Below are 23,250 nucleotides of genomic sequence, written 5' to 3'. Positions count from 1 at the left end.
TCCTGATAAGTCATCCACCTTTTATTTTCTGTGCTCATTTCTATTATTTTCTCTACGAGTACAGATACCCCCACCCCCATCTGCTATGTGATTTAGTTGAAAAGGAGTTAAAAAAATGATTTCCTGCAAAATGCCATTTCCCTTGATATCTTCAATACCCATTATTGGGCTTGCTGAGATCAGAAAGTATTTTGAAAATTTTCAGACTGTAGGGCCAACACTTTGAAAAAAAAAAGGGGTTAAGTTTTTCTCATAAGACAGAAAATGCCATACCATCAAAACAAATGTTTGTATATGACATATTAATGCCCACTGCGGTTGAGCCAGCAATATGAAGACTATTTTAGTTTGTCACTTGTACTTCTAGCACCACCAAAAAATATGAGACTTTCAAACACTTTGCCATTGTCAAAGGGGACTATAGTTCTTATAAATTGTGAAGAAGCCTATTCATAATTTTCAAGATACTTTGTTTCATTTACATGTACAGAAAAAATGAGATGTGCCCCCTTAAATAGCTAAGTGGTATTGTATCCTTGAGGGCTAACTTGGAAAGAGTACATTAGGTACTGTTGGGATTGTGACCCCTCTCATTAATTAAAGGGGGAAATCAAATAATACAGCAGCTTTGGAACCACAAGACAATAGAAAATAAAATAATGCTAAATAAAGTTTTGACGATATTTGGGGCTCAGAGAGAGTGGCAGAAAGATGTTAATGATGTATTTATCATCTCTGATTTAACCTGAAGCCAGAGGTAAATAAATGGCATTGAGGAGAAAAAGAGAGGTGGGTAGTGATGTTTGAGGGTATTTAGTGAAGAAATAGAATAGTTCATCAATAAAGCAGAAACTCATAGCAGATGTACTTAAGGTTTTGTTTTATATAATCTATATCAATGTTTTAAAACAAAATCAAAGTTCAGTTTTATAGTCTATATACTTTCATTTTATAAGCAGCATTATTACATATATCATGTAGGATATACTTCAATTTTCTTCTCTATATCTGATGTAAATGTAACATCGGTATTACTATTCAAACATGACACTACTGATCAACAAGTCAGCTCTGGAGTTGAGAGAAAAGTACCTGAAAAGACTACTTTAGGAAATCCCCTGAGAAATTAATGTTTTGGATGCAGTTGTTAATTTCATTCAATTAAAAGATATTGATTAAGCACCTACTATATGCCAGTGTCTACTAGTTATTAATCTTTGTAATGACAGTTTCTGCCCTCATAAAATTTACAGACTTACTGAATTTTGGGAATGTGTCACTAAAGTATTTGTCCTTAAGGTACATGGGGACACCTCAAGCTCTACGTTTGGGCCTATGGCAAAGGGGAAGGCAAAAGGTAATTTGTGGCACCGATATTATAAGAGGGCACAAAAATAAGGTCATGTACAGTCTCTAAGTCCCTGCTTACCCCCTTCCTTTGTGAACACTGGCTTACCTCAACTTTTACCTGAATTTTTATGGCCCTTTTGATTATCTTGTAGATTGTTTCATTGCCCTGGCTGGGATGGTCACCTTCTGTGTCTTTAGTTACCTTGATTTTCAGGCCCCATTGCAAAGATTACGTAGTTAAACAACAGAAATTTTCATTGCCTCCTAAAAAAGGATCATTGCCTCAGCTTTGATTTGCATTTAATGACTTTAGGAAGAGGGGGGGAGATGAATTCAGAAAACTTGTTTTATACAGTGTAATGACCCCCCGCAATTCTCAAAATGTGAATTGCACAGCTTAAGGTTTTAGTGTAGTGGCATTAAGTGTTATGCATATATCACTATTTTGACCAAACTGTTGAGGTCCCAACTCTAAGATATCCAATGCTCATTTTATAAATTTAAAGTTCTTTGCAGTCTTTTGAGATAAAAAGCATCACACCTAAGTGCAAGATCTTAATCATATTCCATGGCCAGAGTGCTAAATTGATATTTTGCAACTTTGTTGAATTGAAGGCAAAAGTTTACACATGAGAAAGCAGCTCAAACCGAATTATGAGTGGAAATCTAATTTTAAAAACGTTCCTTGTCTATGCTGCTCTCATTTTTTTGATACTGAACTTCATCTCCCAAGTCCCAAACTCCATTTTAGACTTTTACTTTATAATATACAACTCATTATAAGATGCAAAATCCTCTGCTTCAGTGAACAGCCTTTGAGTATCAATGAGAAATGTTAAATGCAATTTTTATCAAGGAGTATGACTCAGGGGAGTGTAAGGAATAAATGAATAAAAGTATCAAACAACAGTATGAACTGACCCCTCTGCAGAAGGTCTCAGAAGTGAAGTAAAGAACTCAGTGTACAGAGGAAAGAAAGAAAGAGAAAAAAAAAGCCCTCACTTCTTCATGGAGAAAATCAAGGTCACTGAGGATAATGTGGCAAAGTATTCACTTTCAGCTAAGTAATCATTGCCAAAAATAGTAAAAAGTGTCTAGATGAATTTTCAAAGATGTAAAAGTAAAAGATCTTTCCTTATCCCTGCAAATTATTTGTTAGAGACTGAAAAAGAAAGACTAATTTGAGGTGTAATCTACTATTGCATATAATATTTATGAAACCACAAGGTCACTATGATCCTCAGGGACTGATTTTCAGGGAATTACCCAGATTTGTTGGCAGCTTCTCACCTATAATGCCACAATTTTGTAGTGCTATTTGAAATAATACGCATATAGCAAAATGCTGTGGACCTAAGTTTGGGGATAAAGGGGGCAATTTTTCTTTTTTCTTCTCTTTTTTATCTTTATTTTTGGTGGGTGTGTATGGAGGGGAGCTGGGAGAGTAAGTAGTTTTATATTCTCAGAGATCTAGGCAGTGAATTGGCAACAATCCAGCAAAAGAGCATTTTCTCCAAAGATAGGTATGTCATGAGACTATCGTGAAGACATCATTTTGGTAAAACTACAAAATGGCATAGACACCATTTTGGTAAAGCTACATGGAGCCAATATCTAATGAACCAAAAATGTGCAAGGGAGGTTGGAAGGAAGCCAGCTAAAACAAACAAATAAATAAAGGACTCCATATAGTAGTCTGTCTTTGGTGGCTCTAAAGTGAGACCTAAATTTCTGATAAAAGCTGAAAGAGTGACCAAATGTGGTGGTTTTAATACTTTGACAAAGTTCTACAGGAATACGATGAGCCTGGAAGGGGTTGTTGGTCCCTAATGTAAGAACACTTTAAGCTGCTGCTTGATTAAATCACGGAACAGATAAATCATTTCATTTTCAAAGTGACTGTGATAACACATCATTACTTCAACTTTAGAAGTTTTGACTCACATTAAAGATTCTTGATTTAGTTTACAGTACTATTAGTTGAGTACTAAGTTTTAAATGACCACAAAGGAACATCACTAGCATCCAAATATGCTAATTTTAGTTAGATTGCTATCAAACGCTCTGCTTGCCTTTGGTCATAATAGGATAATTTTTTAAATTATTGAAATAACGTAAAATATTCCATACTGCACTGAATGGCACCTCCAAGGTTATACACACGCATACACATACATAATATACACACATGAATATGTAGACATACATACACATATATAAAATGTATCTTCACATTTTAATTAATATGACTTAAGAAAGAGACATATATTACTCATTTTTCTGTCCAGAATTATTCATAATACCTTCTGTACCAGTCACATTTTTCATCTTAGGGAAGCAATATCCCTAAGACCATTTAATTAAATACATACATAATAGTATTTCTAGGAAAACTTCATGAGTGAAATTGATTTGGGTGTTGTGTCTACACTGATGATACTTGATTTCAACTTTTAGTCAGAGACTCAAGTAATTCTCCATTTATTTGTTTGGTATTATTTTTCAAATAAGTTGCTTTTCTGAATATATTGCCTCTGTAAGATAACCACATATAAAAGTCAAATTTTCTTTTGTACTCATCCACAAAAACAGAAATTTCCATGAGCTTTAGTCATCAGAGATTGTTCTGTTTTTCCTTAAATATAATTAGGTTTTCCTTACATTAATGATCTTCTAGGGGATAAAATAACAAAGTACATTATATTGTATGGGATATTATGTTTAATATAAGCCTAGAATATGGAAAACAAATAAGCTGAAAAATCCCCCAAAACACTGTGATTTTAAAATCGTTTGAAAACCTCAGGGGTTGATCAAATATTTCTTTATGGGCTTGTTGTACTTTAGGGTAAGTTAAATTTTCTGTAAGTTTGACAATGAAAAATAAAAGATTTGAAATAAAGTTAGGATTTTAAATTATTAAAATTGCACATGATAATTATATCCATTTTTTGACTTTATATTCTTATAATGTATTATTCATGCCAACCACTGTTCTAATTTGGAAGCTATTATTACCAAAAAAATGTTTAGGATTCAGTGACTTCTGGTTGTCTCACTTACAGCACCACAGGCAAATGGTCAGAATTAGATTAAGAGGGAAAAAGAAAGATGGTGGATAAACTCCTGAGAACAGATGAGTATTAAGTATCTGAATTTTCTATGTACACTTCTCTATAGTTTCTGATAAGGTCCATAATGTTTTCACAAAAGGTGAAAAGAAAATACCTAATCATAAATCATATCTAAAACTTTGAAGAAATATGTTATATTTTCACAAACATAGAGCCAAGCAGATAGAGTAAACTAAATGATATGCTGAAATTTTATGGCTGCAATTTAATAGAACTCTGGTCTTATAATATAATACTATTTAAAGTAGTTTTTGTTGTTTGCTAACTTCTTAGCTTTTACTTACTGCAGGAATCTTCAACCTTTTTATTTCAAAATGGATCTTGTTTTTGTTCTTTTTTCCAAAATCCTTCAGATCACCCTAGGAGTTGGGGAGTGGATGAAACTTAGAGTTAAGTCCCTGTGTAAGTGTGAGTGTGAGTGTGTGTGTGTGTGTGTGTGTGTGTGTGTGTGTGTGTACATGTGTTTTTTGAGACTGCTAATATATATATCAGTGTTCATGTGCACTGGTCTAAAGCACAGAGCAGTAGAAACTTTCTTCTCTACTAGAGTTTCTGGAAAAATAAACAAAGCAAAATTAAGGAAGAGCTTAGGAGAAGTAAAAGTTTACATCAGGATCACCTAATTGGTAAAAATTGACCTAATAAAATAGATTTTATTTTCATGGTCTTGGTGAAGTAACAATGCTCAAAGCATAAGCGTTATTCTAAGAATCTGGCCTAATTCTAAAGTTGCCATCAACCAACACACTCTTTAAATAAAATAACATATTCCAGAGGTTGCTTATATTTTCTAGTTTTGTAGAAAGTACCACCCTTTCCCTATTTTGTGTTCCTGTCACCCTTGTTGAAGATCAGTTGGCTGTAATAAGTGGATTTATTTCTGGGCTCTCAATTCTATTCAATTGTTGCATATATCTGTCCTTTTGCCAACATTATATGGTTTTAATTACTCTAACTTTGTAGTATATTTTGAAATCAGACAGTGTTATACTTCCAGGTTTGTTCTTAGTTCTTAAGCTCTTGGCTTAAGCTCTTCAGGGTCTTTTCTAGTCTCAAATGCCTGCTGCCTCCACACATGCATAGCCTCTCCCATTATCAACATCCCGCACCAGACTGGTACATTTGTTTCAAATGATGAAATTACATTGACCAACCGTACTCACCCAAAGTCCATAGTTTACATTAAGTTTCACTCTTGGTATTGTACATTCTATGGGTTTGGACAAATTTATAATGACATGTATCCACCAGTATAGTAACATACAGAATAGTTTCACTGCTCTAAAAATCCACTGTGCTTTGCCTATTCATCCCTTTTTTCCATACACCTAGAAATACATCCCTATAGTTTTGCCTTTTCCACAATGTCATAAGGTTGGAATCATACAGTATGTAGCCTTTTCAGATTGGCTTCTTTCACTTAGTAATACACCTTTAAGATTCCTTCATGTCTTTTCATGGCTCGATAACTCATTTCCTTTTGTCACTAAATAATATGCCATTGCCTGAATGTGCCACAGTTTATTTATCTATTCACCACCCAAGGACATTTTGGTTGCTTCCAAGTTTTGGCAATTATGAATAAACCTGCTGTGAACATCTGTGTGCAGGTTTTTTGTGTGGACATGTTTTCAACTCCTTCAGCCAAATATCAAGGAGTATGATTGCTGGATCATATGATAAGAGTATGTTTAGTTTTATTAAAAAAACCCAAATTGTCTTCCAAAGTGACTGTACCATTTTTCATTCCCACCAGCAATGAATGAAAGTTCCTGTTACTCCACAACTTCACAGAAATTTGGTGTTGTCAGTGCTCTGGTATCTCATTGCTGTTTTCACACTCATTCTTTTAAGCTGAAGCATAGTCATTTACAATGTGTCAATTTCTGGTGTCCAGCATAATGTTTCAGTCATATATATACATACACATATTCCTTTTCATATTCTTTTTCATTATAGGTTACTACAAGACATTGACTATAGTTCCTTGTGCTATACAGTAGAAACTTATTATTTATTCTATTTTATACATAGTAGTTCACATGTATTTTTAATATAAAACTTGAAACTGCTGTTCTTGCGCTTGTACTTCAAGCCAGGCTGTCTGATTTCAACAGTTTAATCTTCCAATATTAATACATAGGTATGAAAGTCTGAGAAACACTCTGTAAGATGATACTTCCATCATAACGACTCTGATTTGGGAAACTATGTTCCTTCTATCTGTCTCTCTGAATGTATGTGTGTGTGTGATTTATTTATGTATTTGTTGTTGGCCTTCAGGTGCTTAGAACTGGATTGGTTCATGGTCTTTTTGTTAATTTGCCCATGAACTTGCCATCCAACCAAGAACCAATAGCGTACATCTGCTTCTATGCTATGCCTCTATCTGCTCCTCTTGCCTCCTCCTTAGAATAAATGTCCTATGTGTTGTGTTTAGCATTGATTTCCTTTTTTTTAAAACTTTATTGAGGCTTAGTTTATATACAAATAATTATACACATTTAATATATACATCTTGATGAATCTGGACATATGCATGCACCTGTGATATCATCACCACAATCAAGATACTAAATATATACACCACTTCCAAAAATTTTCTTGTGTTCCTTTGCAGTTGTGTGTTAAGAACAACTAATATGGAATTTACCCTCTTAACATATTTTAACACATTTTAAAGTGCACAATACCATGTTGCTAACTGTGTCTCTAAAACTGATTCATCTTGCATAACAAACTTTATGCCCATTGAGCAGTAATTTTCCATTTCCACCTCCCCAGCCCCTGGCAACTACAATTGTATTCTCTGCTTCTATGACTTTGACTATTTTGGATACCTCAGATAAGTGGAATCATGTAATAGTTGTCTTTCTGTGACTGGCTTATTATATGAGCACAATATCTTCTATGTTCATATTGTTGCAAATTGTAAAATTTCCTTATTTAAAAAAAATTTTTAAGTAACATTCCTTTGTGTATAAGTTCCACACTTTCTTTATCCATTCATCTGTTGATGGATATTTAGGTTGTTTCCACATCTTGGATACTGAGACCAATGCTGTAGTGAACATGGGAGTGCAGATATCTCTTCAGGATCCTGATTTTAATCCCTCTAATACCCAGAAGGCAGATTGCTAGATAATATCATAGTTTTATACTTAATTTTTGAAGAACTTCCATACTATTTCATAACATGGTTGCACCATTTTACATTACTACCAAAAATGTGTAAGAGTTCCGATATTTCCACATCTTCATCAACACTTGTTATCCTTTTTTTTTCCTTTTGATAACAGCCATCCTAAAAGATGTGACGCGATATCTCATTGTGGTCTTGATTTCTTGATTTGCATTTCGCTAACTATTAGTGATGTTTAGAATCTTTTCATGTAGTATCTGGTGGCCATTTAATTTCCTTTTGAATAAATGTCTAGTCAAGTAATTTGCCCATTTTTAAATTGGGTTATTTGGGGGTTTTTTGTTTGTTTGTTTTTTGCAATTCAGTTGTAGGAGATTCTTATATTTTTTGGAAATTAACCCCTTATTAGATATATGGTTTGCAAATATTTTCTCCCATTTCATAGGTTGCCTTTTTACTCTGTTGTTTCCTTTGCCATGCAGAAGATTTTCAGTTTGATGTAGTCTTATTTATTTATTTATTTATTTTGCTTGTGCTTTTGGTGTCAAATCCAAGGAATCATTATCAAGGCCAATGTCAAGAAGCTTTTCCATTATGTTTTCTTCTAGAAGTTTTAGAGTTTCATGTTCTACACTTGTCTTTACTCCATTTTGAGTTGATTTTTGTTAAAATATCCATACTATTCAAAGCATTCTATAGATTCAATACACTCTATCAAAATCCCAATTGCATCTTTTACAAAAGAATTCTTAGGGCTGTGAAACTACTCTGTATGATACCATAATGGTAGACACACGTCATTATACATTTGTTCAAATGCATACAATGTACAATGCTGAGAGTGAACACTAATATGAACTATGGACTTTAGGTAATATGGTTGATCAATGTAGGTTCATTAGTTGAAACAAATGTACCACTCTGGTGGGGGCTGTTGATAATGGGAGAGGTTATGTATATGTGGAGGCAGGAGGTATGTGGGAAATCTCATTACTTTCCTCTCAATTTTCCTGTGAACTTAAAACTGCTCTAATAATCAAGAACTAGTTTGCACTCATACAGGAAGACCTGATTATTTTGGGTTAAAAGACATTCTCAGTAAAAGAGCTTGAAGAAGCAAAACAAAAACAAAAAAACAAAAAAAAAAACTGCTATAAAAATATAAAGCCTTTAAAAAACACATGCTCCCCGCACTAAAAAAAAATTAGAATTACCATAAGGATTGTTCTAGCATTTCTCATACTAATGTGGATTTAAGGAAATGCCAATACATTCCATTTCTCAGAATCTCCTTCTTCTGGCGCCAAAGTTACTGGGGTAAAACATACCCCCATTACATGCTACTGGAAATAAAGCTCCTCTTTTGGTAAATCTTCTGTCTTTAGACATAAACCTTGACAGATATATGGGGCAAATGATAGTTTTGAGCCTGAATTTGAGCAGTTTTTTATTTACCTATGTTTTTTTTAGTCCTAGTGACACCTCCTGAGATATTCCGAGATGTTCTGATTTAGTTTTTAGTCACCTATTTGTGGCTATGAAAGTGAAGGGAAAATCACATTTATCTTATTTTGCACATAATTCCAAAATTCCTTCTCAAAATTCTAATTGAGCCTTTGTGATAAAATGTATTAATAAACTAAGGAAAATAGTTTAAACTTATGAGACTTTGTCAAATACAAGATTCTATCACACTGTTTTAGAATATACCTTAGAAATTTAGGAGGTTTTTTTCATAGAAGGATAAATGGATTTAACCTTGGTTATAACCTTAATCTGAGCACCACATTTACTATTGAGGAAACTGACTGCCAGAGAAGTGACTTGTCCAGGGTGAATAGAAGAGGCAGAACTGTACTGGAACCTAAATATTGTATTCCCTATGTTTTTTTCTATTTCGTACTCTAGGTGTAATTTATACTGTAAGAACTAATAATAATGTATGTAGAGATTCAAAGATTAATATAACTGTGAACTCCAGAGAGTTAAAATTACAGTATGAATTAAGACTTGCACAGCCAATGGAAAGTTAAACGTAGTAAATTTCAGTTGATATTGGTAAATTATTTGGCAAATAACCATTTTCCTCTTATTTTTTCAGTTTTACTTTTTGGTGCTAGGTAAAATAAGTAGAGCCTTTTAAAACTCCATTTTATTTTTTTCCTATATTTCCTTAATAATGATGATAAATTGGATTAAGAGTAGAGTTCAATTCTTTTGGAAAATTTTCCCCAATTTTTCCACTTGGCTAAACTTTTAAAATAAACAATTAACACCATCTACACGGAATGCCCAGCATGTTGACACCATTACAATACAGATTTTTTATTAACCTTTGTTAAAATTTATTTACAAAATGTCTGTGACATGTGAACACTGTTTTCTGGATTATTGGGAAATATGCCTACTGACAGGTTAAAATGAAATCATTTCTGTGTTTGCTTTTTGAGTGCATGTCCAGTTTAATAGGTTTACATGTCATATGTCATATGCATATGTTGAATGACAGGATGCAACATACTGAAATACATGCATAATAGACTACTGACAGAAAATTATAAAATCCCACATTTTTGAAATCTTCTAATATCTTTCAAGAAAAGATATCTGCATTTTCATGCACTATACTTACTGTTATTGTGTACCTTATTTTTACTTTTTTTTTTGTGATAGAGTCACTAAATGCTTTAAGAGCCCACCACTCTGAGGATGAAGTATTGTACACTCTGAAAATAGTGTACATTAGACTAAATTATCGATTGTAGGGCAAAACTAGAAGTTGGATTTTTAAAACAACTTTGATTTGCTGTGTCATGTTATTTACTTTCAGCTCAAAGTTAAAAAAAGTAAAGAAAATGAATTGAATTAGATTCTAGTTATGAGAGGTTTTCCTGTAACTGGATGTCCTTAGATAAGTTAGTCAGCTGGTCCCTTATGACTTACCTGTCTTACAGTAAATTGCCAAGAATACTGTCCTTAAGCTTATTGACTGCCTCAAGAGAAAAAGGTACTGTAAGGTTTTAGTCATTATTCTGAAACCTACTGAAAATGAATGAATAAGATAACTCTGCTTGCTGGCTTGTGCAAATTACCTAAAATTCACTGGCTCTGGAGTTACTTCAACTACTTTATCTCTGATCACACTTCTTATAGAATGACCTTAAATTCAACTCAGATAATTATGAAAATGGATATATTAGTATCCTTTCATCCCTCGGTTTCCTGTTTCTACTGGACACTATATGCCTTTTATCTTCCTGAGATTTTGAGCGGCAGCTAAGTAGGCAATAACCAAGGACCAAATCATGAATAAATTCTCAGCATGAAGCTGATATTTAAAAGATACTTTTCAGCCAAAACTCAGCAGTCCTGATAAAGGATTAATGTTAATGATGGTGAAGAAAAGAAAAGCAAAAGCAACATATTAATTTTTTATAGGGACTGAGCCTTCTCTTTTCCCCATAACCACAACTTTATGGTAATCAAATGACTGTTTTTCTCTCTATTTTTAAATTAATAGACTAATTTTTAGAGTAGTTTTAGGTTTATAGAAACATTGAAAAGAAAGTTCAGAGAGTTTCTGAATGACATCAGCAAGGTGGTGGAATAGGAAGCCCCAGACCCTCGTTCCTTCCATGAACACACCAGTTTAACAGCAGTTCATGAACAAATTCCCTTTGTGAGAAATTTAGGAACTAGTAGAGAGGTTCCTGAACCCTGGATGAGAATGAAACTACAAACAATAAAGCCAATCGGGGAACTTGAGACACCCTTGTCATAATCTCTAGCCCTATCACAATGTCATTTAGTTTGTAAGAAATTCCTCATCTGTAAGCTTCTCCCTGGGGATGGAAAGTGGTGGATTGAATGTCCAATGCCCCAACTTTTCCAAGGTCAGCCAAGAGGAATGGCTTCCATCTGGCCTTCTCAGAACACTAAGGCCACCATGCATAATAGCCACATGGGGCCAGTGAGAAAAGAGATAGCAGTTTGAGCTGGCAGTCAGCACAGCCCTACAGACCCTCCCTGTAGCTCAGCACAGTGAGCAGACAAAAATCCCAGCTCCTACCTCCTCCCTAGGGAGAAAAAAAGTATATCATACATTCAATGCCCCAGCTTTTGTGGAAGCTACCCAGACGATAACAGAATTCATGAAGCTGAAGAATACAATAATTGAACTTAATAAAAGAGGGTTTAACAAAACACTGGATCAAGCAGAAGAAAGAATAAGTGAATTTGAAGACAGGCCACTGAAAATTATACAGTCAGAGGAGCAAAAATTTAAAAAATGGAAGAGAGTATAGAAAGCTGAAATAGCCTATGGAACTAATATGCACATTATGGCAAATGCAGAAAGAGAAAAGAGAGAAAAAGGACCAGGAAGAGTATTCAAAGAAATAATGACAACAACCAAGTGAGATTTATCCCAAGTATTGTGGCTGGATCAGCATTCAAAAATCAATTAATGTAACCCAGTATATCACCAGGGTAAAGAATAAAAAAATCACATAATTATATCAATAGCTGTGGAAAGAGCATTTGACAAAACCTAACACCTATTCACGATAAAAACTCAGTAAACTAGGAATAGAAGGGGACTTCCTTAACTTAATAAAGAATGTCTACAGGAAACCTACAGTTAACATCATATTGAATGGTGAGAAATGAAGATTTTCTACTAAGATCAGGAACAAGGCAATGATGTCTCCCTCACTATTGTTTTTCAACATCATACAAGGATGTCTTGCTAATACAATAAGAAAAGAAAAAGAAATAGAAAGTATACATATTGAGAAGGAAGAAACAAAACTGTCTTTGTTAGTAGGTGACATGATTGTCTATCTAGAAAATCTGACAGAATTTTTTAAAAAGCACTGAAAATAATAAGTGATTACACCAAGATTGCAGGATACAAAGTTAATATACAAAATTCAATTATTTTCCTATATTCCAGCAATGAACAAGTGGAATTTGAAATTAAAACAAACAGAAAATTATTTACATTAACATCCCTCAAAAATGAAATACCTAGGTATAAATCTAATAAAATATGTACCAGATCTATGTGAAGGGAACTACAAATCTCCGAAAAAAGAAATCAAAAGACTAAAGCAAAACAAAAACAAACAAAAAACCAAGATCTAACAATATGCTGTCTACAAGAGACTCACTTTAGATTTAAGAACATACAGGCTGAAAATGAAGGTATAAAAAGGTATTCCACACAAATGGAAAATAAAAAAGACTAGAGGTGGTGATATAGAAAAAATAGATTTTAAGTCAAAAACTATCTCGGGAAACAAAGAAGAACACTACAGAATGATAAAAAGTTCAAATCCCCTGAGAGGTGTAACAACTATAATATATAGGCACCCAATATCAAAGCACCTAAATATATAAATCAAATATTGACAGAGGTCAAGGCAGAAATAAACAGAAATACAATAGGGTGAGACATCAATAATATACTTTCAATAGTGGCTCCATGACCTAAATGTAAGATCTAAAACTATAAATCTCTTAGAAGAAAACATAAGGCAAAATCTTTATGGCACTGAATTTGGAAAGATTTTTCTGGATGTAACAACAAAGCATAGGCCAAGAAAAAAAAAAATAAGACAGATTGAACTTCACAAAAAAATTTAAAATTTTTGCATCAAAAGACACTATCAAAAAAGTAAAGGCACCCAGGACTTCCAGTTTCTAGTTCCACAAGTAAGGAATTTGGAAGTCACCAATCTGTCCTTACAACAAGTAAAAAGCTAAACAGACTTAAAAATCAACAAGATTCATTGATCTCTAAGGGAGGGAAGGATAAAGGGCAAACCACTGCCCTCAAGATTTAAGGGACAAAGAAACAAAAGAGGTAGTCACAGCTTACCAGAGCAGAAACACACAAACAGAAACCACCACAAAAACCAGTTTTAAAGTAGGAAAACTTGAACTGTAATTGACAGAATTCGGAGGTTCTGTGTAGACAATTCTGAAAGTTAAAAATTACATGGGGGCTCAGTCATAAGAGGGACTGTACAATATTGTGCAATTTACCTCCTAGAGCTCGACCAGATTCTCACAGTAAATGTCACTGAAAAATACCCTGATACTACCAGAAAAAGGAGGCAGAGTCAAAAAAAACACCTTACCTATAGAGAAACAAAGATAAGATTTATATCCGATTTCTCTTCAGAGATCATGCAAGTAAGAGAGTGACTGAAATATTTGAACTGTTGAGAGAAATAAACCACCAACTTAGAATTCTGTACCCTGTGAAATTACCTTTCAAAAGTGAAGGAGAAATACTTTCTTGAACAAACAAAAATTGAGGGAATTTGTTGCTGGTATCCCAGCCTTGCAAGGAATGTCAAATAAGTTCTTTAGAGAGAAGGAAAGTAATATAGATCAGGAACTTGGGTCTATATAAAATAAGAAAAAGCATTAAAGAAGGAACAAATGAAGGTAAAACAAAAATTTTTATTTTTCTTATTCTTAACTGATCTAACAGATAACCATTCGTTCAAATAATAATAGCAACAATATATTTGATTATATGTACCTATATATAAGTAAAAGTAATGACATCAATTATACCAGGGATAAGAGGACGGAATTAGAATTATTTGTTATTATAAGGCAATCATACTACCTATGAAATTATATAGTGTTATTTGAAAGTGGACTTAGATTAGCTGTCAATGTGTATTTCAAACATGAGGGCAACCACCAAAAGAATGTATTATAACTGACATGCTAATAAAAGAGAAAGTGGAACTTATAAAATGCTCAATTACTATGACAAAAGGCAGAAAAAAGTGGAGGATAAAAATAGAAACAAAGAACAAGGACAACATATACAAAACAGTAATGTATATGACAGTTATTAATCCATCTATATCTGCATTTGCTTTGAATGTGAATGGTCTAAATGCACCAATTAAGGCAGAGATTGGTAGGGTGGTTCAAAAAGCAAGAACTAAAAGAAACTCACTTTAAATACCAAGACATTTATACATTAAAAGTAAAGGAATGGATAAAAATATACCATGCTAATCAAAAGAAAGAACGAATAGCTGTATTAATTTCATGCAGAGAAGGCTTCTAAATAAGGAAAGTTGTCAGGGATAAAGAAGGATATTACATAATGATAAAGAGATCAATTCTTCAATCAGACATAATAATCACTGTGAATGCACCTAACCACAGAGCACAAACAAGGTGAGGAAAAACTTAGAACTACAAGTAGAAATAGATGAATCTACTATAATGTGTGGAAACCTCAACACCCCTCTGTCAGAAATAAACAAATCCAACACATAAGTTGACTCATATTAGATCACAGACCAAAATACAAAATGTAAAACTATTAAACTCTTAAATGACAATATAGAAGAAAGTCTTAGATGACCTTTAGTGTGGCAATGACTTTTTAGATACAAATCCAAAGGCACAATCATGAAAGAAAACAATAGATAAGCCAGACTTCACTAAAATTAAAAACTTCTGCTCTGTGAGAGTCAAAATCAAGAGAATAAGAAGACACCACAAATAGAGAAAATATTTACAAAAGACATATCTATAAAGAACTGTTATCCAAAATATATGAAATCTTAAAACTCAACAATAAGATAACAACCTGGTTTTAAAATGAGCCAAAAACCTTAAGAGGCACCTCACCAGAGATGATAAAGAGGTGGAAAATAAGCACATAAAAATATTCTAAACATCACATGTCATAACGGAAATGCAAATTAAAACAACACTGAGATACCACTATAAATCCAAGAAAAATGTTAAATCCCAAACACTGACAACACCAAATGCTGGGATGATGTAGAGTAACAGGGATTCTCATTAACTGCCGGCCAGAATGCAAAATGGTACAGCCACTTTGGAAGACAGTTTGGTGGTTTCTTACAAAAATAAAGTACTCTTACCATATGATCCAGCAGTCATGCTCCTTGGTATTTACTCAAAGGATCTGAAAACTTATATCCATAGAAAAACCTGCACACCAATGTTTATACCAGCTTTATTTTTAATTGCCAAGTCTTGGAGGCAACCAAAATATCCTTCAGTAGGTGAATGGATAAATAAATTGTAGTACATCCAGACAATGGAATATTATTCAGTGATAAAAAGAAATGAGCTAGTAAGTTATGAAAAAAAACATTGAGTAGAGTTTTTATCATAAATGAGTGCTGAATTTTATCAAATGCTTTTTCTGCATCTATTGAGATGACAATGTGATTTTTGTCCTTTCTCTTGTTGATGTGGTGTATTATGTTAGTTGATTTGCATATGTTGAACCACCCTTGTGTCTCTGGGATGAACCCCATTTGATCATGGTGTATAATCTTTCTTATGAGTTGTTTGATTCTATTTGCTAACATTTTGTTGAGGATTTTTGCACCTATGTTCATCAACGATATTGGCCTATAATTTTCTTTTTTGGTAGTGTCTTTGTGTGGCTTTAGTATCAGGGTGATGGCTTCATAGAAGGAGTTTGGGAGTATTCCATCCTTTTCAATCTTTTGGAAGAGTTTGAGAAGGATTGGTATGAGTTCTTCTTTGTGTATTTGTAGAATTCCCCAGTGAAGCCATCTGGTCCTGGACTTTTGTTTGCAGGGAGGTTTTTTATTGCTGATTCTATTTCACTTCTAGTGATTCGTCTGTTCAAATGATCTATTTCTTCTTGATTCAGTTTTGGTGGACTGTATGTTTCTAGAAACTTGTCCATTTTGATATCACTTATATGTGGAATCTTAAAAAAAAAGATAAATGAACTTATTTACAAAACAGAAACAGACTCACAGATACATAAAACAAATTTATGGTTACCAAGGTGGGGAAAGGGGTAGGAAGGAAGAAATTGGGAGTTCGAGATTTGCAGATACTAGCTAATATATATAAAACAGATAAACAACAAGTTTATACTGTACAGCACAGGGAACTATATTCATTATCTTGTAGTAACTTATGGCAAAAAAGAATATGAAAATGAATATATGTATGTTCATGTATGACTGGAGCATTGTGCTGTACACCAGAAATTGACACAACGTTGTAAACTGACTCTACTTCAATAAAGAATATATATACAAAAAACATTGAGGAACTTTAAATGCATATTATAAAATAAAAGTAGACAAACTGGAAAAGCTACATACTGTATTATTCCAACTATATGACATTCTGTAAAAGGAAAAGCTATGGAGAGAATAAAAGTATCAGCGTTTGTCAGGGGATGGAGGGGTGGAAGGATGACTAGGTGGAGAAGGGGACTTTAAGGGCAGTGAATATATTTTGCATGATACCATAATGGTGGATAACATGTCACTATAAATTTGTACAAACCCATAGAATGTACAATACCTGAGTGAACCCTATTGTAAACTATGGACTTTGGGTAAATATGGTTGGTCAATGTAGGTTCATCAACTGTAAAGAATGTACCACTCTGGTGGGGGATGTTGATAATGGGAACATGTGTGGAAACAGGGAGTATATGGGAATTCTCGATCTGATATGTAATAAATGATACTTCAGTCTTATTTTAATTTGCATTTCTCTAAATACGAGTGAACTTGAGCATGTTTTTATATATTTAAGAGCAGTTTTACATCTTTTTGTCTTAATTGTATATTTACCTTTTTCCCCTATTTTCTATCTGCTTTGATAATTGCTCTTCCTTGGTAGTTGCATTGTGTGAAGTGTCACAGTCGTCATATTCAGGATTTTGTTCTAATTCAGGGCAACTCTTCAGAAAAATTTGATCAAAAAACTTAATGCTTCAGAAAATTGTACCCTAGCTTCATCATTTTATGTTACAGTTAAGAATATTCAGAACATAAAGTCTTACCAATAAGGATTATTCTCCGTTGTTTTAGTCATTGTGGTAGCTATTTCCTGGACAATTTTCAAATCTATACATTTCTTTTTTTAAGCTTCTGTTTGTGTAGAATTTCACAAAATGATTAAACCCAGTCTTTCTGGAATTACATGCTTAGCATTTAGTTGTAAACTCTACCAGAAGTTCTAAATAGTGTTTGTGGGGAAATAGATTGCATAATAACCTTATATGTGGAGAATACCTTGTGGAAAAGGTGAGAAACTTTGAAGGATCTAGCAAAATGCTAATTGAATCTAACAAAATAAATTGCTTTCAATATCAATGTGTTCTCCTCTCCATGGCAAAATAGATCCAGATCTTTGAAAGTTTAGTGAAGAATGTTTTTATTTCAAAACTCTATTATATATCATGCCACATGCCCTATGTATGTTTTCTAGCTCATATGTAGCTGTGCTTTCTTTTGTTTGTCTAGAAAATCATTGTTCAATAAAGTTTCAAGAGAATGATCTAATGTCCTGGAATATTTACATTTGGTAAGTATGTGTTAGTCTATTCAGCATTTCCTTTTTGATTGCTTAGGAGGCAAAATTACATACAGTAAAATGCACAGATACTTTGTTTAACAAGCCCTGGTAAATGTATACACCCACATTACCAACACCCCACTAAAGCATTTTCTTTCTACCCCAAATTTTCTGTGCCATTTCCAATTAATCCCCCTCTCCACTGTTCTGATTTCTGTGGATTAATTTTTCCTATTCATGACTTGTTAACCTTATTCATAACTCTGCGATTGTTGTAAACTTCAATTCAATTTAAGAAATACTTATTGGGTCTTTTCATGAAAACCAGTACCAATAACATGTTTGTTCTTATCTCACATCTGTGCTATACCTTTGATATCTGTTCCTACTTCATCATGTTTTGGGTGCAGAAGTACAATAAATAAAATAGCACACCTTATCATAGTAGGAGATGAAATTTTATGATGGGAGGAGGATTTTATATATATTTTTAATATAAAGTCTTTCTGGCGCTGTCCATTATGTGTTGGCCCTATTTAGATTGTAGGAGCATATTTGACCAATGTCCACAGTGATCCTTAAATCTGTATAATTGAGTGGCAAAATTCCAAACATGAAAGAAATATATTTTAAATATATAAAACATGAAACTATTTTTTAATGATAGGAAACACAAAACTAGGTTGGTATAAATGTATTCATTGCTAAATGAATTAGAAATGGGAAAAATCATAAAGATTTCCTAAAAACAATCAGAGCAGTTTATATCTTCAAATTGCTTTTTAAACATATACTACAACTTCTAATGCTACTCTGTGAATCACCAAAGATAGAATATAATAAATCTATGAAGTGTATCAGTTGGTTAAGTCAAATATTGCTTTGATTTGTAATGGATAGTAGTATTGTCTGTTAAATTCATACATGTTAGGAGGCCATATCTTTGAAAATATTCAGATAGTCTCTCAAACAAACAAACAAACGAAAAACAGCTCACACATGGCTTAGGGCTTGATGCCTGCCCTTAAGTTTTTTATAATTCCGGTGGAGAAAACTGCTGAACATTCAATCCATTTCAGAAGACCAAGATGGATAAAATAATTATAAATATTATGAATAGGACAATGTTTTTCTTGCTTGGCAGTTTCTAGAACAAATGGTGTTAATCTTGAAAAACTGTGAGGAAGATATGGACCTTATACTCCATTCTAAAGTAAAGAATAATATTGCATGACAGATGGGGTTACAAAAGCATGCCCTATATTATTAGAGTTTGCTTAGACACAGGGTAGGAAAATAAAGGATACAGTAGCGGACACTGGATTTAGTTACTCATTAAGAATTTTATTGGGGCTTGGCAAGTTGTCAGTAAACTATAGTAGAAGTTGATTTCAGAAGAAGAATATCCTTAGAAAATTGGACTCTCTAGTAATAATGTTATAAAATGCAAGGTACTTGTAATTTTAGTATTCATCTTAATCTTACATCACTGTTTTTACCTCTCAACCTTCACTAGATAATTTCTGTGACATTTCTAAAATGGCCTCATTGAAACTCATGCATATAAAATCATAATATAATAGAAAATACAAAAGCACTGCATTTTCAAAAGCACTGCATTGCTTTTAGAATGAAGCAGTGGCTAAAAGTTTGTTAAAAGTGACTTTGTAACTTGTCAGGATATGTATTTCAATTTTTGATGGATAAGAAATATAGATAAAATATGGATGAAAACATATTCAAGTAAAAGTGTGCATTTTTTTTGAGGGGAGAGATTATGGTTTAATATTCTGATCATAAAATGACTACCACATATTAGGAAAAAAAGGTTTTATTCCATCTCCCCCTCCCCTTCTCCTCCACCTTTTCATTCTTATTCTAAACCTCAATAATGTAAGAAAAACAACAACACATTCTTAGCTAGTGGATCTTGCAAAAAACAGCCTGCTGACCTAATATGGGCATGGCTCTTAACTGATGACTTATTTTCCTTTTCTTTTTTTAAATCATAAACTGGCTACACTCTTAGGAAAGCAACCATCCCCGTGTCTAATGACTACCAAGAAGAACAGCTTGATATGACTTCTGCCCAAACCAAAGTAACTGTTTAAAAACTTCCTATTGTTCTATAGATGATTTTAAGCAAATTTATCTAGGAAGTTGAGATTTTCAGTTTTGTTGCTTTCTCATTCTGGTAGTCTTTTCAAAAGTCAGTACTACTTAAAATTAGATATACTACAGGAGTCAATTTGAGGTTATTTTAGAGTTATATTTTCCAAAGATTAGGTTAAAATTTTTATTCTAAGATCTTTATTGAAGAACTTTGGGGTTTCAAGAGGTATTTATTTACATAAATGGAACTAAAATCACTACCTATATTAAAGTCTCTCACCATCCTTGCTTCACCTAGCTCTAGCATTTTCAATTGAATTATTGAAGTTACACTTCTCACTAACACATCAGTCACTGTCCAGAGATTTCAGTTTCACAAATTAACAGTCTGGTGTGGCTATCACAACTCATACTGCAGTTTGCTAGAATCTCAAGATACATATCTGATCATATCACCCTCTTTAAAAAATCTATCTTCTTATTGCCTAAAAATTAAAATTCCAGCTTACCTTATTAACTTTATTTCCTGCTATTAACCCTATTTTATCTTATGCTTGAGCCACAACAAGCTACTCACCAATCCCCAAAATATATATTCTCTCTGCCTAAAATGCCCTTCCCCAATTCCTTCATATTAAAAAAAAGTCTACTTATTTTTATTTTTGTAGCACCATCTGACTGAACTAAATTTGGCATTTAAAATTGCCCAAGGAAAAAGTAATGTTTAATCAGTGAGGCTGTCCCAAAACATACCACAGACTTTAAAGAAGTAGATTTTACTGAAAGGTGATGCTATATCTCAGCAGAGAACTCTTGTCATACACATTTATTCTCTAGAATATCTTTTTTATTGAAGAATAGTTGATTTACAATATTAGATAAGTCAAGAATGTCAACTTCTCTGGTGGAGTGTTTTTATGTAAATTCTGCTTGTAGAATCAAGGACTTTAAATAGTCTTCAAAAGTTAGGCACCCATGGATAGAATATGTTATTCAAATTTCATCTGATGAAATTGCAAGGAGGGGGAATTAGGTGATCATGATTCTTTACATGAGAATGGAATGTATATTAATATCATCATTAGTTTCTAAATAGAACTCAGGATAATGTTACATTTTCCAGAGGTTTTCTCATGCCTATAAGTTTACAACAGAAATAAACCTGGGGGAGTGTGCAGAAGCATCTGTTAAATATAAATCCCATTATATTTTCTCACAAGGCCCTTTACCACTCTTAAACACCACAATTTATTCCTAGAAAGTGATGCTTCAAAAGTACAATTTGGGGGCTTCTGTTAAAAAGTCTTTTGAGAAAGAACTGATTCACAGTGTTAAGATTTATATACAGGGTGTTTGTACCATTAGAACAGGTACACTAGAGAAAGTTGCCACCATACTTCTGAAATTATATCCAAAGAAACTATGATCTTATAAGGGGAAGTTGATTTCATTCTATCTCTATATAGCCACTAAGCCAATTTATTTAAAGCAAGAAACACGTCTTTTACTTTAAAGGAGGAATAAGCTCAAAGAAATTTAGCATCTAATGAAACAGATTGTAGTGAATCAGTGGACAATTTTAATCTAACATCTAATGGTAACATAAGAAATAACAAAACTATAAGTATCTCTGAATAAGGTATCTGGTACAGCGAAATACAGTTGGATATTATACCACTTACTGGTTAAATGATTATATTAGTCAAAGAAGAAAGGATGTTTTTAATGCCAAATGATACTGCTTCCTGTCCCAATATTTTGGTTTTTGTTTAACTTGAGATTCTATAGTTACATGTAACAGTGATTTAAGTAGACATTAGGCCAGAATAGTTTTGCTATAAACAAGGTCTTTTGACACAAGGTTGATTCATGTCTTGGCTATTTAACATTATCTAGCAAAATAAATATTCATATAAGGACCTTAAAGTAAACATTAAGAAGAGCTGTACTCTGAAAATGTTAATATGTATTCAAAGAGTGAAGAAAAATTTTATTCACTTCACATTTTAACAATAGTTTTTTTTTTTTTTTTACCAAGGAAACCAATTAGGTTATAGATAATTTAACTGTTCACCTTATACACTTTAACACTATAAGATATATTATGTCCTTTTTGGAAATAGGAGAAATATAAATTAAATTATCCTAAACCAAAAGTGTGTAATTCACAAAAATAGTAGCTTTTATTGGTATAATTTATAAATATTTAACTTGTATCCACTTTTGAAGAGTGATTAGATTTACGCTTTCATTCCCATATGAAGTTATAATAGGGAGCAGCATTACCCTATTTTACAAATCAGTCAAGGCACAGTTTTATTACCTTAGAGCTACAACAAAGTCATTGTAGAGCTAAAATTCCAATTTGAACTAATTTATATATACCAATGAAAAGTGAATTTAGTCATCTGAATACTTTCCCAAAAATTATGGTAACAACCAGACTTGTATAGTTTGGGATTTAACTAATATTTAAACACTAAGTATCACTTTGTTAGACTCTTCTATATACATTATCTTAGTTCATCAACAACTCTGTGATGTGCAATTACCTCTATTTAGCAGAGGAAAAATCCACGTCTCAGAAAAATTATGTGAATTGCCCAAAGTCACCTAGTTACTAAGTAGTAAAGCTACTATTTTAAACCAGGTTAGAGCACAGGTCCTGGAATTTTCCCATAATATCATTGCTTTCTACAATCACTAAAAAAAGGATTCTGTTAAAATATTTTGGTAAAATATCCAGTTAGAGTGGTGTTTGCAGACATAGCCAGAGCCTGATATCATAGCTTATACTTCAAAGCTTTCAAATAAAATCTCTTAGGAATAGTTTATAAAGAGAGAACTATTTTAAATCTATTAAGAACTGTACTTAAAAAAATGTAAGAGGATATAATACATAAGTAGGCATATATTAAGGAAATATGCTACACAGTTGATTTTACTCATGACAGTTACTATATTCTACAAATTAAGAAATATTCACATTTTATTGTAGTTGATGTCACAAGATTATTCACATCTTTGTCATGCAAGCATAATGATTCTAGAGATCAATATCTAATTGTTGCATCCCTCAAAAGCCAGAGGATTAATTAATTACCAAGGCTAACAGATTGTCAATTAATGTCCTGATAAAAA

General features: G+C 32.9%; 1 long non-coding RNA gene across 1 annotated transcript in view; it reads left to right on the top strand.

Annotated features, from left to right (window-relative positions):
* Positions 1 to 23,250, top strand: part of LOC141576342 (uncharacterized) — a 35,749-nt gene that overhangs the window by 1,567 nt on the left and 10,932 nt on the right. The window contains exon 2 of the long non-coding RNA XR_012504699.1: positions 17,946 to 18,006. This is a non-coding gene — a long non-coding RNA (uncharacterized LOC141576342). The remainder of the gene's footprint in view (positions 1 to 17,945; positions 18,007 to 23,250) is intronic.

Source organism: Camelus bactrianus, chromosome X (genome assembly GCF_048773025.1).
Source record: "Camelus bactrianus isolate YW-2024 breed Bactrian camel chromosome X, ASM4877302v1, whole genome shotgun sequence".
Taxonomy (NCBI): domain Eukaryota; kingdom Metazoa; phylum Chordata; class Mammalia; order Artiodactyla; family Camelidae; genus Camelus; species Camelus bactrianus.
The sequence above is the reverse complement of the archived record's forward strand: the minus strand, read 5'-3'. Positions and strand labels throughout refer to the sequence as shown.